Source organism: Tasmannia lanceolata, unplaced genomic scaffold (assembly GCF_043159265.1).
Source record: "Tasmannia lanceolata isolate RefF3 unplaced genomic scaffold, GAP_Taslan_0.1 ptg000008l, whole genome shotgun sequence".
In the NCBI taxonomy this organism is placed as follows: domain Eukaryota; kingdom Viridiplantae; phylum Streptophyta; class Magnoliopsida; order Canellales; family Winteraceae; genus Tasmannia; species Tasmannia lanceolata.
This window is the reverse complement of record NW_027518685.1, coordinates 47,462,978-47,482,211: the sequence shown is the minus strand read 5'-3', so window position 1 is coordinate 47,482,211 and position 19,234 is coordinate 47,462,978.

The window sequence follows — 19,234 nt, the reverse complement described above, 5'->3', positions numbered from 1 at the left end:
AAATTTAAATCAGATTATAGATTAACACAGTAACTTATAGCATATCAATTTCAAATTAATCCAAACTTTCACAGAATAAACATAATCATGAGATTAGACTACGGTATGAATTTCATATACTTTTATTACGTTTTGATGTCAATTGAAATTCACACAAAAATCGGATGAAGCCAAAGAATTACTTAAAAAGCAAACCTAATCGTATCCTAAAATCAAATAAAAAATTCCAGTAGATATATAATAGATTATAAAATTTTCTATCAAAATTTCAAAACTTAAAAATTAAATCTCCTCCATAAAATCAATTTTTAAATAGAAAAGAGGAATTTCTTTCGTAGGAGTTGAAAACCATTTATTAAAATAAATTACAAAACCATATTTAAACTTTGCAAAACCAACTCAAAATTTTTATCTAACATTCCAGTAACCAAAGTTACTGGTTTCTAAACAAAAATTTCAAAAATTTTCTAATTTAATACGAAAATGAATTACGGCACGTAAAACAAAGAAGTGATTAGAAAACAAATAAAAAAGCCTTTTCTCGAAAAAACAAATTTGGTGAGAAATTCAATTTATTATTGAATATTAATTCTGGAGAGTTTCATAAATTTGTAAAACATTCTGATATTTATTAAAAGTGGCCGAAATTTAAAATAATTTAAAATAGGATTAAAGAAATTCAAAAAAATCCAAAATTTTTTGGGAGTTCTGGAAATCAAAACATTGGTTTGGAAACAAGATTTCACAAATTTTGGACATGGTTTGATATACTTTTGGATTCATTCATCAAGAACGCTTTCAGGGTTATTGTTTGAAAAATAGAATGAAAATTAAAACGGCCAAACCGCGATTGAAAATTAAGTTTCCAGTAGTATTTTATTTTATATAAATACCAAAAAATATCAGTTTTTAAAGAAATCCTCCTTTTCTAACACTTGCTTTGATAATCCGATTTAAATCCATATTAAATAAAAAATGAAAGAAAATCATTATTAAATGGAGGAAATTTAATTTTTTTGTGAAATTTTGAATTTTGAAAACTTATAATCTATATTATAACATACTAGAATTTTAAGGAAAAATTCATTGATTTGATCTATCAAAAGTAAAACCCTAGCATGTTTTTCTACTTTTGATATTACAAAGATAAAGATCATACCGTTGATCGCGCTCCTTGTCTCTAGGGTGCGTAGATCCGAGGTATACGCTTTGTCGCACCCTTTTATATGATGAAGAAGACCCAAAGAACACCCCAAAGATCCTTGATGTGTGATTTGTTGAAGAAGAAAAGGGAATTCAAGAATCCCTTTTGTGAAGAACCATTGAGAGAGATGAACACACTTCAAGAGAGAAGAGGTTTCTCTTTCTTTTTTCTTTTTTTTTCTTGGGAGGAGAGAGAAAAAGGACGAATTTGGATTTTTTTGAATCCTTCCTATGATTGTTTGCTTTGATTTTTATACAAAAAGCTAGGGTTAAGAGAGAAATAGTAGTTTCCAATGTGAGAGCTCCAATTTTTAGCTTGTTTCCAATTTTCCCCTCTTGCTTTCTTTCTTTCTTGTTTCCAAATTGGATTTGATTCCAATTTTAATTTCTTGTCAATTAAGACATGCTATTCTCATTCCACATTGCTTCTTTGGAAGGAAACCTTTTTAAGCAATCATTCCTCTTTTCCTTCTTTCCTTTTCATTTTTTATTCTTTTTATTTTTCTTTTAACAAATATGATATCACCATTGTGACATCATCAAGGTTGGGTGCTCAACTCATGTGGGTCAAACCCATATGTGTGAACCCACATGAGCTCCATCTTTGCGGGCTTTAGCCCAATGGGCCATTTCACACGGGTTTCGGGTCTTTCCGTAAAAAATCAATAAAATCTTTCTAAATTCAACATTCTATATATGGACCCAACCCATTTGACATTTATGGTGCATCCCTCACACATGATCGGACCATCTTTTTTGGAAAATAACTTTTCGGACCAAAATGCCCATATTTGACTGTTAGACATCCAAATGTGACCAAAACACCCTCAGATTGATTCACCCCTAAAAGAAAAAATTAAAAATGGAAAGTCTTTGTGGTCAAACTTCAAAAATAGAAACTTTTAAAATTAGGTCCTTTCGGTGAGCAATATTAAATAGGATCATTTGGTATCCCCTGAAAATACCCAAAATGCTCTCAACACTTAGAATTTCCAAATTAAGCGAAACTCCTGAGAAATTCTAAATTTAGCAGGTTTTCCAAAATTCAGGAAATCATTCATAATCTCTCAGACATATTTTGGGGATCAAAAGAATTACACAGGAAAAGACCAAATTACCCCGAGGTGCTAGAATTTGGCGAGACTAGGGAAAACCCTGAGAAATTCTAAAAATAGCAGATTTTCAAAAATTTATGAACGGACTCAAGATTTCTTAGACACAACTTAGTGACCAAATATGATATGTTTGGAAATGTCTAAAATACCCCTGAACTGCAAGATTAAGAGAAAATCTTGAGAGATCTAAATTTAGCAGGTTTCCCAAATCTTACGAAATTACTCTTAATCCATCAACCGTACCCTCGAGATAGTTTTGGACATATGAGAAATGATTGAAATATCCATAAGATGATGAATATGTGGAAGCCCCATGAGTTTCTAAAAATAGCAGCTTTTTCAAAATTTGTAAAATCACTCAAGATTTCTCAAATATAACTCGGGGGTCAAACGAGATACATCTGGAATGACCAAAATACCCCTGCAGTGCAAAAAGGCAAAAATGAGGGAAACCCTGAAAATTCTAAAAATAGCAGGTTTTTTCCATTTGCTTGGAAACTTGAACTTTAATCTTCCATAAGCCAAAGGAACCCCCTAGAGACCTTCAGGATAGCGAATGAACTTGAAAACTCCCATAATGAAATGAAATCTACCCTAAAATGCATGGATGCCTAATCTAATGCTGAATACGGATTCAAAACTCGATGATACTACCGAATCTTTTGCTTTTTAAAGCGTAGCAAAATGGGGGTGTCTACAGTATGTTTTTCAAAGATGTAAAAGCTTATGTATGAAAACCATTTTAAAACCTTTTGAAATTGCATTTAAACATAAAATCAAGAGGACTCCAAATACATTCTAAAAATAAGAACATTGAGTCTTCTTGGAATGGCTTGACTCCATTGCACTTTCTTGGACTTCTTCGGCTTGAGTGAACATCTTGAACTTTGTCTTGGCTCTTGTGACTTCCTCCAATCTTCAATGCATGTTGAGGTACTTGAGGTGTCACCATGACATGTTCAACTCCTAGCTCCTTCTTGACACTTGCTGGGGAACTTGTGGGATCTTTATGTTGAGCTCCTTGACTTGATCATCTCCAAATGGTGATAACTTCAATGTAGGTGCAAGCTCTTGGTTCCTTGCTTTCTTGATTCACAAGCTATGTATTGAGTTGAGTTGTGTCATGACGATTATGACATGAAATTCTTGTATATGACACAACACCTCAAGGCAACACATTAATCCATGAAAGCTAACCAATTTAGTTTGCTAGCATTAAAACAAGAAGGTAAGGTGAATGATTAACCCATGGGAACCCTTGGGCTTATACGACCGTGGCGTCCCGGGCGACCGCGGAGGTGTACCTAAAAATCAAGAAACACTCCATCATGGTCGGGCCGGTCGACCGCCATAGGGCCGGGCAACTGCGGATAGGGAACTAGACAAAAATATAAAAGTCCAGGTAGCTCTCGCCGGGTGACGGCCATGACTCGGTCGACCGCGACGGTTTGAAATTTGAAAATAAAAAAGAGAGCGCCTGATAGGGCGGGCAACCGCGACACCTCGGTCGACCGCGCCGGTATCGACAAGTAGCCGTTGGTGCTTGCGCATGTTGACTTTTTCAACCTAGTTTATTACGGTTTTTGCCCCCAAACGGTCATATTTCTTGTTGGGCTATTTAAACCCTATCCTAGACCAACTAAACAACCTTTTGGCAAATCATTTTCAAATCTTTTGAGCCTAAAATTGCAAATCTAAGGTTCTTTAGTTTTATCCTCTTTGAGCTTTGATTTGTGCATTTTCATTTATCAAGAGGAACTCCATAGGGCTTTGAGTTGTTTATCTTTTGGAGTGATTGTGAGCTTACATCTTTGTATGAAGCCTATTAAGAGGCTAAGAGTGTTTTTCATTTTAGTTCTTCATTTGTATAGAGGGTCACTGATTCGGCCCGATAAGAAAGGTGAATCGTGGAGTTGAGAGAGGGGTTTTACACTTCGGCCCTTTAGAAAGGAGAAGTTGTTTGTGAAGAGGGTTTTCGCTTCGGCCTCAAGGAGAAGCTTGATTGTAGAGGGTCTTAGATTCGGCCCGATAACAAAGAAGAATCTGGAGCAAAGAGGGTTTGTCCCCTCGAAGGTGGAGAAGACGTTTGTAACCGAGGTCTCATTGATCCGGCCCGTTAAGAAGAGTGGAGGATCGCTTAGTGAAGCTTCAAGGAGGTCTTGAAGAGTGGACATATGGCTTAGTCCCGAACCACTATAAAATCATTGTGTACCTCCTATTGTCTCTTCCTCACTCTATCTTTCTCTCGCATGTGATTGGTAATCTCTAACCATACTTGTGTTTATGTTTAATTGAACAAGGGTTAGATATAAATTGCTAAAATTAGTAATTTGTCTTTTTATATCTTATAAGCATATTTGAACAAGGGTTAGAATAATCTAGGATTAATCTCACACACCCTTTTAATTAAGCCAAATTTTTTAATTGGCCAATCCACCCCTCCGCTTGGGTTGTTTACTTGTATTTCATTTCGTATCAGAGCTAAGGCTCTTAAAGAGATTTTTAAATTCAAAATCTACAAGAGATAAAGATCTGTGATAATCCAAATGGATTTCGGGAGAGGCCAATCCGCTATAATTCCTCCATTCTTTGATGGAACGAATTATAGAGCTTAGAAAGTGAAAATGCTTGCCTATCTCAAATTCAGAGACTATGACATCTTAGATGTCATTGAAAGGGGATTTTCTATTCTAAGGAGATGTAGTAAAAATGATGCAAAATTATTTTCTTTAAACTCAAAAGCTATTATTATAATATGTTGTGGACTATGTCCTAATGCTTTTGAGAAAATTTCATTATGTACACATGCAAAAGATATTTGGACTAATCTTAAAAATTTCTATAAGAAAAATGTTTGTCTCTTTACAAATGATAAAAATATTGTTCTAGAACAAAAAGAGACTTTACAAATGAAAATGCTTTCAAATATTCAATTTGCGATTTGGAAAGTCAAATTAAAGATTTGAAATTAGAAGTTAATGAAAGCTTAAAAAGAAATGAAAAATTAAATCAACTAAGTAAAGTTTTTGTTAGCCCAAGGGTTCAGCAAGTACTCCCATTGAAATGTTTTGATGATTAACAAACTCAATTTGTTATAAAAAAGGTTTTATACACTAATGATTTTCATTGGCAAAGTTATTGTGTTCCTTGCTTGAGCATCCTCGAGATTGAACGACAAATGACAAATCATTCAAGCTCAAAGGCATGAAAAAGGCATCACCATCACCAAGGCAATTCAAAGACAAAAGAAGACCAACACAAAGGCAAGTCAAAAGTATTCAAAGACAAGTTTGAACTCATGCCCAACAATGATGGCAATCAACTCAAAAGTTTAAGCTTGGCTAAAGCATCAATGGAGTTGAGTGAAAACATGTCAAAGCCTCTACAAGGTGCCAACAAGATTGAAGACCAAGCAAAATTAGAATGTAAATGATCTATCATATATAGTCTAGGTCTAAGGCACAAAGGAGAGTTAAAATCAACATAAATAGAACTTAATGGGTTAGTCAATGTTCATAGTGGTGTCCCAACATTGTTGGACCCTCATGACTTTCCATTTAACTTGATAAAATAAAGTTCCAAAAGCCAAAACAAAATCAGCACAAAATATAAGGAAAAACTGCTGTGATAGGCTTCTCGGAACTCCGAGAAAATTATCGGAACTCCGAGAAAATTATCGGAGCTCCGAGAATGGTTCCAGGTTAAAAAAAATAGGACTACGATCCGCTCGGAGCTCCGAGCCCGGACTCCGAGAAGACCGTTGAGGGGCTTAAAAAGGCATATTTTCTCCCCTCTATAAATATGAACCTTAGGACTTTTGGGGAACCATCTAAGGAGTTTACAAAACATTCAAATAGCACTAAAAGGCATTCATTCTCATTCTCCTCAAGATTTTCACCCTTCATCTCTCTCTTGTGCCTTTACTTTAGATTATTCTTGAGAGATTTTAGGATTTTTTATTTGGTGATCTTTTTCTTGTGAGAGTGGGTGAGCTTTACATGTAATTAGCCTATCTAGAGGCAAGCAAGCTAAAACCTTTCATCTTTTTTGTATTTGGCATAAAGGGCGCCGTAGAAGACCCTTGGAGCTCGAAGCTTGATTTGTACAAGGCGAAAGGAACGCCGTATTTAAGTTCCTCGGAGAAGATAGTGGAATCCTCAAGGAGAGCAACTTGAGAAGAGTGGAGTAGGTCTTGAGCTAAGACCGAACCACTATAAAAATCCTTCTGTCAAAGCTTCTTTGTCTCTTCACTTCTTCTCTCGTGGTAAGCATTTTACTCTTGCTTTGAATCCTATTTTTAATTTCCTATTCAATCTAAAACTAGTGCAATCAAAGTTATCAAAATCCTTAAAATTTGAAAAGACACCCAATTCACCACCTCTTGGGTTGCTAAGTGGAATTTCACTTGGTATCAGGGCATAGGCTCTTACATAGGACTTCTTTTTGAAAACCTACAAGAGAAAGATCCAAATGGCAACCTTTTCTCATAGCAATGAGGGGCAATCGACTACTAGACCTCCCTTCTTCAATGGCTCAAACTATCCATATTGAAAAGCTAGAATGAAAGTGTTTTTGAAATCTTTAGATTTTGATGTTTGGAGAAGCATCAGAAGTGGATATAAAGAACCTAGTACTAATATGGACCTATGGGATGAAAATGAAAGAAAAGAGTCCACTATCAATGCAAAAGCGATGAATGCCTTGATTTGTGTCTTATCTCCCGAGGAGTTCAAACGAGTGTCTACTCTTGAAACTGCTAAGGAGATTTGGGATATGCTAGAGGTAGCTCATGAAGGGACAAATCAAGTGAAAGAGTCCAAGATGAATCTTCTCTATAGAGATTATGAATTATTCATGATGGACCCTAATGAAACCATTGCCGAAATGCATACTAGGTTGACAAACATAACAAATAGTTTGAAATCATTAGGTAAACAATTGTCCAACAAGGAATTAGTTACCAAAATACTTAGGTCTTTACCAAAAGATTGGGATCCCAAGGTCACCGCCATTGAAGAAGCAAAAGACTTATCAAGAATGAGCTTAGAAGACTTAATAGGTTCCTTGATAACTTTTGAAATGATTTTAAAAGGAAGAGAAACCTTAAACAAACAAAAAGATGATATAAAAAGGAAAGGAATAGCTTTTAAAGCAAGAGTTGAGAGTGAAGAAGAAGAGAGTGAAGAAGACATATAGGATGATGATCTTGCTCTCTTCACAAAGAGATTCAAGAAATTTCTTAAGTTCAAGAGAGGAGGCAACTCTAGCCAAGGAAGAAATAGGCCTTCAAGCAAAGAGGAGATGAGATGCTATAAGTGCAACAAGGTTGGTCATATAAGGCCAAATTTCCCACTCATCAACAACAATAACAAGAATAAGAAGAATAGAAGAAGTGGCAAAAAGACTTTGTGTGTGGCGGCTTGGGATGAAGGAAGTGCTTCATCCGGAAATGAATCCAACGGAAAGGATGAAGATGACCTTTGCTTCATGGGACTCGCCGATGTGACACAAGACATCTCCGTATCCGAGGTAAATGATGTTGATGATATGTCTCATGAATTCTCGAATGATGAACTATTAATTGCTTGTGAGAAACTTCATAAAAATTTAGATTTACAAGTTGCCAAAAATAAAACCATGAAAAAATCCCTGCAAGATATAACTAGGAATTTTGGGTTCTTAAAAAAGGAACTTGATTTGCAAACCAACACAGGTGAAAAATTGATTTTGAAAAACAAGGCCTTAAATGAAGTAGACAAGTATATTTTCGAAAACAAAAGCTTGAAAGAGGAAAATGAGAAACTTGTTTTGAAATGCAAAGGACTTGATTTAACGTTTAGAAAATTCTCATGTAGAAAAAATAAACTAGATGAAATTCTTGAAAATAAGCTTGTCTCTCTAGAAAAAGTTGGTCTTGGATACCAACCCCTTTTTAAAGGAGAAGCCTCATTTAAGAATAAGTTTGTAATGTATTCTTCTCACATGCATGCTAGCACTAGTGCATTTGTCCCTACTTGTCACTATTGTGGTAGAGTAGGACACTTAAGGTTTGCATGCAATGTTAAGAAATCAAAAGCGTCTAAGTTTATTTGGGTTAGAAAAGATGAGCTTTATGATGTTGCTAACCTTGAAGGACCCAAGAAAAAGTGGGTACCTAGAACTTCAACATGAGCTTTGATTCTTGTAGGTGTACTTGAAAGGAAAACCCTCAAAGGACAAGTGGTTCTTGGATAGCGGTTGTTCAAGGCACATGACGGGAGACGTAACCAAGTTCGCCTTCGTCACCATGAGCCATCAAGGAAATGTCACATTTGGGGATGATACAAGAAGCAAAATCATCGGTGAAGGTACCATCAAAATTAAAGATACTAAAGTTGAACATGTTTTGCTTGTTGCTGGTCTTTCTTTTAATTTGATAAGCATTAGTCAACTATGTGATCTTGGTCACAAAGTTCTTTTTGAAAAAGATAGTTGTAAGATTTTGAATACTAAGAATAATGAAGTTGAATTTGTTGCATATAGAGATGATAATATGTATTCATTAGCATTAGAAGACCTTGAAAATCAAAACATCCAATGTCTCTCCGCCATGGATGATAACACTTGGTTATAGTATAGGAGACTTGGTCATGCTCATATGGATTTGATTTCAAGATTGTCTTCTAAGAATCTTGTGAGAGAGTCACCTAAACTCAAATACATTAGAGATAAAGTTTGTAGTGCTTGCATTCATGGAAAACATGCTAAAGACTCTTTTAAACCCATAAGTGTATTATCTACCTCTTGTCCACTACAACTCCTTCACATGGACCTATTTCGTCCCATGAAGACTTGTAGTAGAGGAGGAAGTAGATATGTATATGTGATTGTTGATGACTACTCTAGGTTTACTTGGGTGTTGTTTTTAACTAGTAAAGATGAAACCTTCAAGAAATTTGTCAACTTGTGTAAGAGAATTCAAAATGAACAAGGGGTTTTCATAAATGAAATTAGAAGTGATCATGGAACCAAGTTTGAGAACATTGAGTTTGATACCTTTTGTAATGAAAATGGAATCAAGCACAATTTCTTGGCTCCAAGAACTCCCCAACAAAATGGGGTAGTTGAAAGAAAAAATAGATCACTTATTGAAATGGCTAGAACCATGTTAAATGAGCACAATGTTCCAAGAAACTTTTGGGCGGAAGCCATTCACACGGCTTGCTATATTTTAAATAGAGTGCTCATTAGACCTCACCTTATCAAAACACCTTATGAACTATGGAGTGGAACACCCCCCAAAGTTAGCTATTTCAAAGTTTTAGGTTGTAAATGTTTTATATTAAACATGAAAGACACATTGCACAAGTTTGATTCAAAATCCGATGAATGTATCTTCTTAGGCTATTCAACCCATAGTAAAGCTTATAGAGTCTATAATAGAAGAACTCAAATTGTTGAAGAATCCGTGCATGTCAAATTTGATGAGTCATTTTGAAAATCCGATGTAGGGGGTCCCAAGTTATACTAGAATGGCAACACAATGAGGAGGGAGAATATGGTTGTTTTAAGAAATAGAATCTACCAATTTAAAACCTTTTAAACCGATTTTAAGATTAAGAGATCAAGAATCAGTTTTCAAGCATACAAGTTAAATCTAATGGTGCAATGCAAATAAAAGAGCAAAGAGATAGAAAGAGTGCACCCGAGATTTAAAGTGGTTCGGTCCTCAAATCCGAGGCCTACTCCACTCCACCAACCAAACCCGTTGATGGCTTCACTATTTGATCTTCTTAACCTTGGCGAAGATCGAATGCCAATTACAATAGCTTTAACTTTGGTGGCTATCCTCACCCCAATAGCTTTAACCTCGGTGGCTATCCTCACCACGGAGAATAGGCTACGCTTCTCCGAATACTCGCCCTTATACAACACTCGAAGGTTTGAAAGAAAGAAATGAAAAATCCCTCACAAGGGTTACAAAATGGATGTACAAATTTGAGCCTATGATCCAAATCCTAAAGATGGTGATGAGAGGCACAATTGAAGTTTGATTCACTCTTGGATATTCAAATGAAATTTTAGAGTGTTAGGATTGATTGTTTGTATGTTTAGAACACCCATATTTATAAGAAAACCAAAATATGACCGTTCAATGGCATTGAGGTAATTCCAGCAAAATTCCAAACGGCTCTTTTTCAGACCGTTGGAGTGTTCTCGGAGTTCCGAGAATAATTCTCGGAGTTCCGAGAATTCTCGGAGTTCCGAGAAAAAATCTCGGAGTTCCGAGAAGCCACACAGAAGTTGGAAAAAGTCTACTGGACCATTTCTCGGAGTTCCGAGAATAATTCTCGGAGTTCCGAGAAAAACTCTCGGAGTTCCGAGAAGCCTATGCAGAGCAGATTTTCAATTCTGTTTTGGGCTTCCAATTCTCAACCAAGATGGGATTGCTATGAGGGTTCCAAGGTGTTGGAACTCCACAAATACAATCACTTGTTTATTTAGGGTGTGTGAGATTAACTTAATTATGCCTCTAAAAGCCTAATCTAGGTTTGGATCAAATACATTCTAAAAGACAAAAAATTGTCTTCAATATGAATTTCTTCATGTCTTCAAGTCTTCATGACTTCTTGCTTGATGACTTTGGCCTTCCAATTGGTGGTTCAATGTGAGCTTCTTGGTCTTCAATCCAAGCATCCTTGATCTTACTTTATCATAATCTACAACTTAGACATTCAAACACATTAGTGATAAAAGATCACTTGTGTATTGGAATCATCAAAACAAGATGGGAATGCCAAGGTGAAAACCATTGGGCTTACACATTTGAACCTCCTAAAGTCATTAATGAAGTTGATGATGGTGCCAATCTTCTAGAGCCTCATAGTCAAGTAGAGTCCATTGTTCAACCCTTAGAAAATCTTGATTTAGAAGGTCAACCTATAGAAGAGCTTGAAATAGAAGGTCTTCCCAAACATAGTAGAATCATGTCTAGTCATCTTTCTACTCAAATCATAGGTGAAACCTCACAAGGAGTCAAGACAAGATCTCATTATAGGAATGTTTGTGCCAACATGGCCTTTATCTCTCAAATAGAATCCAAGTCTATAAAAGAAGCCGAAAATGATGAATTTTGGATGGTTGCTATGCAAGAGGAACTAAACCAATTTGAGAGAAACCAAGTATGGAGGTTAGTTCCTAGGCCTAGTGATCACCCGGTTATTGGGACTAAATGGGTGTTTAGAAACAAACTCGATGAGCATGGAGATATTCAAAGAAATAAAGCTAGATTGGTAGCCCAAGGTTACAACTAAGAGGAAGGTATCGATTATGATGAGACCTTTGCTCCGGTTACTAGATTAGAAGCCATAAGGATGCTACTTGCATTTGCATCCCATAAAAACTTTAAGTTGTATCAAATGGATGTGAAGACTGCATTCCTAAATGGGTATATTATGGAGGAAGTTTATGTTGAACAACCTCCCAGTTTTGAGGATTTCAAATACCCTAATCACGTATATAGGTTGGATAAAGCCTTGTATGGTCTAAAGCAAGCTCCTAGAGCTTAGTATGAGAGGCTTAGCTCCTTCCTATTAGAGAGTGGCTTTCAAATGGGCACGGTTGACAAAACCTTGTTCATTAAAAAAAAAAAGAAATATATGCTTATTGTTCAAATCTATGTAGATGATACAATATTTGGTGCTACTAATGATAAGATGTGTGAAGAATTTGCACAATCCATGTAAAAAGAGTTTGAGATGAGTATGATGGGAGAGCTTACCTATTTCCTAGGACTTCAAATCAAACAAAGTAAAAATGGAATTTTCATCAACCAAGAGAAGTATACTAGGGAACTCCTTAAGAAATTTGGCATGGATAGCTCACAAATCAAGCCAACTCCTATGAGCACTTCCACCAAATTAGAAAAGAATGAAATTGGCAAACCGGTTGATGAGAAGAAATTTAGAAGAATGATAGGTAGTCTATTATATTTGACCGGTAGTCGGCCGGATATAATGTTTAGCGTGTGTATTTGTGCTAGGTTTCAATCGGCTCCTAAAGAGTCTCATTTGAGTGCCGTTAAGAGGATATTCAAATATCTCAAAGGAACTCCTTCTCTAGGTTTATGGTATGAATGATCGAATGAATTCAACCTAGTATGATTTTCGGATGCCGACTTTGCCGGTTGTAGAATTGATAGGAAAAGCACAAGTGGCACTTGTCAATTTCTAGGAAGGTCTCTAGTGTCTTGGTTTAGCAAGAAACAAAACTCCGTAGCCTTGTCTACTACCGAAGCCGAATACATTGCGGCTGTTGTGCACAAATCCTATGAATGAAGAACACTCTCATGGACTACAATCTTGCAATGTTCCAATCCATTGTGATAATAGAAGTGCCATCAACTTGACAAAGAATCCAATTCAACATTCTAGAACCAAGCACATAGAAGTAAGGCATCATTTCGTAAGAGATCATTCTCAAAAAGGGAATATTGAAATTACGTACATCAACACCAATGAACAATTGACAGATATCTTCACAAAACCCCTTAATGAGGATAGATTTTGTGACCTTAGGAGTGGACTTAACATTTAGAGTTTGGATCAAGTCAAAGAGTCTACACATGAAGCATGAATAGTAGACAATATTCTCCTTGTATGTATATATATATATATATATATATATATATATATCTTTTGTCATGATAGTGACTATATGGTTTAAGATGATCCAACCCTAACTCTAAAACTCACTCTCTTGGTACCCATAGCCCACTTTGTTTCAAGGGGGAGTCGGTACCATCACCCTTAATTAAGATACCTAAACCTTTAGCCATGTGCCATCATCTAAACCTTCGGTACATCATATGTGCAATTCATGCATTGGATCATGGTTTGAATTTGCAATGTCACCTATATACATATCTATCTATGTGTATGTGTGTATAGTGTTATGCATGAGTGTTAAGAAGGACCCCATGTGTATGAGTCTATAGTGTTATGAGTGAGTGAATTTGAAATATCACCTATAAGCATATGTAACTATGTCCTCTATACAAAAAAAATAAAATTTCTCAGAACTCTGAGAATATGGGCAGAGGGAACCTGGAACGGTTCTCGGAACTCCGAGAATTTTTCTCGGAGCTCCGAGAATCGGGTCAGAGGCGTTGAAAGCCCTAGACCAGTTCTTTTTTTTTCATTTTCTTTTTTCTCTCCTTCTCCCTCTCTTATTTCTTCCCCAACCATACCTTCCCTTTCCCTTTCTACACTAATCCACTCCCACTCCGACCCCCATTCCTCCTATTCTTCCTTCCAACCTCTTTCCTTTTCCATTAAACCCTAGTTTCTTCCTCCAAAACCTTATTTTCTCACTTGAAATCCTAGGATTTCGTCCTCTCTCCTCACACACCTATTTTCTTCTTTTTTTTTCTTCCATTTTCTCTTACCTATCTTCTTTCTCTTCCATTTCCCTCCATCTTCTTCCATTTCTTCCCTTCTCTTCCCCTATTTCTCCTTTTTCTTCCCTTTTAGGGCCATCTTTTTTTTATCCACCCATATTTCCTCTCACCATGCCTCCTAAAATAAAAAATCTCAACATTGGAGGCTCCTCCCAAATTGCCGAACCCGAATATGATCCCGAGGAAGAAGGCAAATGCCAAGGCTGTGGTAGCCGAGGTTGTGCCCAACTTCTTCTTTACTGGAAATAGGGCCAAGAAACTCTGGGCCGTTGTCGGCACTCGGGGCGTCCTAACCGATAGGTACATTGATCCCCCTGTCCTTCAATATTTTGATTTACAAGCCAAATTTGATGCCCTCCATTGGACGCCCATCCTTCACATCAACGAACCCATTTACCCTCACTTGGTGCGTCTTTTCTACGCCAATCTCACAATTTCCCCTTGCTTCTTCAAAATTGAATCTAAGGTCAAGAAAACTATCATTAAACTCAACTATCACACGTTTGCCACACTTCTTGGGATTAGACATGTGGGCTTGTTACACTCTTTCTGGCCGGAAGATGGGACCCATTCCCTTGATGATCTGACCCATGAGACTGTCTTTGGTAGGATTATCCGCCGCTACAAACCCAATATGTCTGTGCAAGCCTCCGATCTCATCCCGGTTGGGCGCATGCTCCATAATTTCATGTACCACATCTTCACCCCTCGTGCTGACATGCGCAAAGCCCTACGACCCTTAGAGGCGTATCTCATCTACTGCATCTTCGAGGGTCGCCAGCGCTGTCTCCCCTACATCATATTTCGATACATGTTTCAAACACCTGGCCGCTACCGCTCTTCCTTTCCATATGGCATGATTCTCACCGCTGTCTTCCACCACTTTGGCATCACCTTGGATGGAGAGATGACCATGACTCCTACTGCCCCGTTTGATGATCAGACATTTAAACGTATGGACCTTAATAAAGCAGTGGTTGACATTCACTCTGATGAGGCCGATTCTGACACTGGCGGCAGAGACGAAGCAAAGGACCAGGCTGCACCAGAACCCCAGCCATCACAGGATACCTCTCAGTTCTGCACCCGACAGGATTTGGTTCACATGTAGGAGGCCATTGAGCGATCCATGGCCTCACAGTTTGAGCGGCTGTCTACTCATGTCGACTCTGAGATCTCCACTCGCTTTCAGACTCTTACTACCCATGTTGATGACCAGTGGGCCGCCTATTACCACTACATCTCCAGTGGCTAGTGGGGCCAACAGCTGGGCAGTTCTTCTCATCAGCCACCACCTCCTCCAGAGCAGTAGATGGCTTTAGTTCTCTGATACTGGACATCATTTTGATCAGACTTCTCTTATATCTTTGGCTTATCTAGATGTTTGTATTTAGCTAGGTTGTATTCGGATCGTTGGTTGTTTGTATGGATCCTATTTAGATGGATGCTTTTATGATAGGTTCGATCTTTTTGGGTTGTATTAGGTATATATTTCTGTAGATGTTATGATGTGCGGTGGATGCTATGCCCTTTGACTAGTTGTATAGACTTCTTTGTGTGGCATTTCACATCATCTCTATATATATCTATTTGGTTTGCTGTGCGATGCTTCTCCGTTCTATTTCCTCTTACTCGCATACCTTGTACTATCATTACTTTCTCTATTGCATTGCTCTTTCATTGTCTCATTTGTTCTCACATGCTCTCGTTCCTTTTGTTCCACCTTTTTTGTGCTGACAAAAGGGGGAGAATATTTGAGCTCCGAAGTCATAATATTATGCATATATTGAGGGGGAGCAAAGCTCCATGCTTAGAATTTTGCAATCAATTTCCATCATTAAAATTTATGCTTAAATGTTCAATTAAATCAATCTCTTAGGGGGAGCATAAATTGTTCTATTCATCCCTCAAGGGGGAGCTCCTACCCTAAAGCAAATTGTATTTGTCATCATAAAAAATGGGGAGATTGTTAGCCCAAGGGTTCAACAAGTACTCCCATTGAAATGTTTTGATGATTAACAAACTCAATTTGTTATAAAAAAGGTTTTATACACTAATGATTTCCGTTGGCAAAGTTATTGTGTTCCTAGCTTTAGCATCCTCGAGATTGAACGACAAATGAAAAATCATTAAAGCTCAAAGGCATGAAAAAGGCATCACCATCACCAAGGCAATTCAAAGACAAAAGAAGACCAACACAAAGGCAAGTCAAAAGTATTCAAAGACAAGTTTGAACTCATGCCCAACAATGATGGCAATCAACTCAAAAGTTCAAGCTTGGCTAAAGCATCAATAGAGTTGAGTAAAGACATGTCAAAGCTTCTACAAGGTGCCAACAAGATTGTAGACTAAGTAAAATTAGAATATAAATGGTCTATCATGTATCTACTAGGTTTAAGGCACAAAGGAGAGTTAAAAATCAACATAAATAGAACTTAATGGGTTGGTGAATGTTCATAGTGGTGTCCCAACATTGTTGGACCCTCATGACATTCCATTTAACTTGATAAAATAAAGTTCCAAAAGCCAAAATAAAATCAGCACATAATATAAGGAAAAACTGCTGTGTATAGGCTTCTCAGAGCTCCGAGCTCGGAACTCCGAGAAAATTCTGGGAGCTCCGAGAATGGTTCCAGGTTAAAAAAAATATAGGACTACGGTCTGCTCGGAGCTCGGAGCCCGGACTCCGAGAAGACCCTTGAGGGGCTTAAAAAAGGCATATTTCCTCCCCTCTATAAATATGAACCTTGGGACTTTTGGGGAACCATCTAAGGAGTTTACAAAACATTCTAAGAGCACTAAAAGGTATTCATTCTCCTTCTCCTCAAGATTTTCACTCTCCATCTCTCTCTTGTGCCTTTACCTTAGATTATTCTTGAGAGATTTTAGGATTTTTCATTTGGTGATCTTTTTCTTGTGAGAGTGAGTGAGCTTTACATGTAATTAGCCTATCTAGAGGCAAGCATGCTAAAACCTTTCATCTTTTTTGTATTTGGCACAAAGGGCGCCGTAGAAGACCCTTGGAGCTCGAAGCTCGATTTGTACAAGGCGAAATGAACGCCGTATTTAAGTTCCTTGGAGAAGATAGTGGAATCCTCAAGGAGAGTAACTTGAGAAGAGTGGAGTAGGTCTTGAGCTAAGACCGAACCACTATAAAAATCCTTGTGTCAAAGCTTCATTGTCTCTTCACCTCTTCTCTCGTGGTAAGTATTTTACTCTTGCTTTGAATCCTATTTTTAATTTCCTATTCAATCTAAAACTAGTGCAATCAAAGTTTTTAAAATCCTTAAAATTTGAAAAGACACCCAATTCACCCCCTCTTGAGTTGCTAAGTGGAATTTTAGTTTTAATAAATAAAAATGATTACTTAATTAAAAGATGTAATATCCTTGGAAAAGAAAATGAAAGCCTTGAAAATACAAACAAGGAATTAAACAAAAAATATAAAATTGTTTCTGAAAATGAAGAACAACTTAAGGCTAAATTATCTCATCAAATAGACTATTTTGAAAATCAATTAAATGAGATAAAATTAGAAAAAGAACTATCTTTAAAGAATCAAAGACTTCAAGAAGAAAAAGATAAACATGGTTGTTTATATTCAAAGTCTTGTGATTCTATGTGCACCTCATCTACCAATCATTATTATTGTACTGATTGTGGCAGATTGGGGCATCACAAATCTATGTGCAAACTTAGATTTGTGAAATCAAACAAGTTTGTTTGGGTAAGAAAAGATACACTCCCGCAAACAAACTTGGTTGGAACCAAAGTGATTTGGATTCCAAAATTCTCCATCCAAACAATTGATTGAACATGTTTATTCATGAGGTTGTGCTCTAATTGTTATATCACATGAATTTCTTTCTAGATACTATATTTTAAACGTTGCATTCCTTGTATCTAGATCACATGAGCTTAAATGATATATCATTTTAATTAGTAAACTTGGATACATATAGTTATACATGTTTAAGAAAGAATGTATCCATGCTCACTTGTGCTTCATGATCTCATCATTTGCTATTATTAGTCTATTAAGAAAATAAGAAAATATCTCTATAGACTATCATTGTGCTTTATTGAAGATCTTCTAGAAAAATCCATCTAAGTGCACACACCTTAACTTATACCATCTTGCACTTAGTATTCATCCACATAACAAGCCACAATAGAGAATTTAATGTGAAAACCATATCTATGCTTAAATGATTATCAACCTCACCATTGCCCATGAGGTCATCATAAACTCATAAGCATACATCTTTCTTCTTGAACTCTAATTTGGACAAATTTGGCATTTGCTAGATCCTAGAGTATTTAACTTGTTTAGGATATCATTTCTAGCAAAATTAAGGACTTAAAAGCCATGTCTAAGAAAATCCATTCAAATCCTTTCTTAGAAATCTCGTGTGCCCTAGGTGAGCAAATATGTCATCTTGCAGCTAGTTGTCCCTCATACCGACTTGTGTATGCTTAATTGTTATCATTAAAAGGATAGAAAATTATATGTGGGTTAAAGTACATGTGTTCCAAAAAGCCTAAAATGAATATCCTCTCATGACTATGATTAAACTATCTAATCATGGTAGTTCATTTTGGAATGCATTTGTCCAAGGTGTTTATCTCTTGACATACTCTAAAGAGTCCCTGGATATTTTCCTAAAGTTCATATAAGAATATATTATATAAGGATGTTGGAAATGAGTCTAGATTCAATATATAAAACTCATTTGAGCAAAATTGAAAATCTTATAGGATTCTAGTTTCAGTTTTGGGCATTTACCCATGACGGTGGTTGACATGCAATACATTGTGATGGGAACACTTATCTCCCACACATTTTGGTTTTCTATGGGCCTATGCACTTTGTGCTTAGTGCCTTATCTTTGTATAAGTGGTTTGTGGATGTACACATAGATGTTTGGACCATGAACCTTATGTCTCATGTTCCTTATGTCCAAACATGGTAGACTATCCATGAATACTTTAAAATGTCATATCTTGCTCATGATTACCCATAGTGGTATGATCTCACCTGCATGAGCCATGGATGTCTCTCTCAGACATAGTCCTTCATAGTCTAATTTTCTCTTGTATGAGTTCTATAGATTTGAGCTTAATTGATAATCTATAGTTTTGTCCCCTTGTATGGTATTGGTTGTATGGTAAAGATGGTAAACCTAAAGTTAAAAATCACTCAATTGGTACTCTTAGCCCTCTTACATAGTAAGTTGGAGAGTGTACACTCATCTCTTTAATTAAAACATCTAATTCATTTGGCTTCTAGCCAACATCTTCACCATGATAAAGCCATACGTGCATTGAAGTGTTGCTTATATATATAATATATATATGTGCACATAATTAGGGGGAGAATGGTCTGCTAGGTTATCATCTCATTTGGTATCACTTGATTACCCCTAGTAATCACGCATTTGGAGCCCAAGGGTTGGTTGTCAATCATTCACCTCTAAAT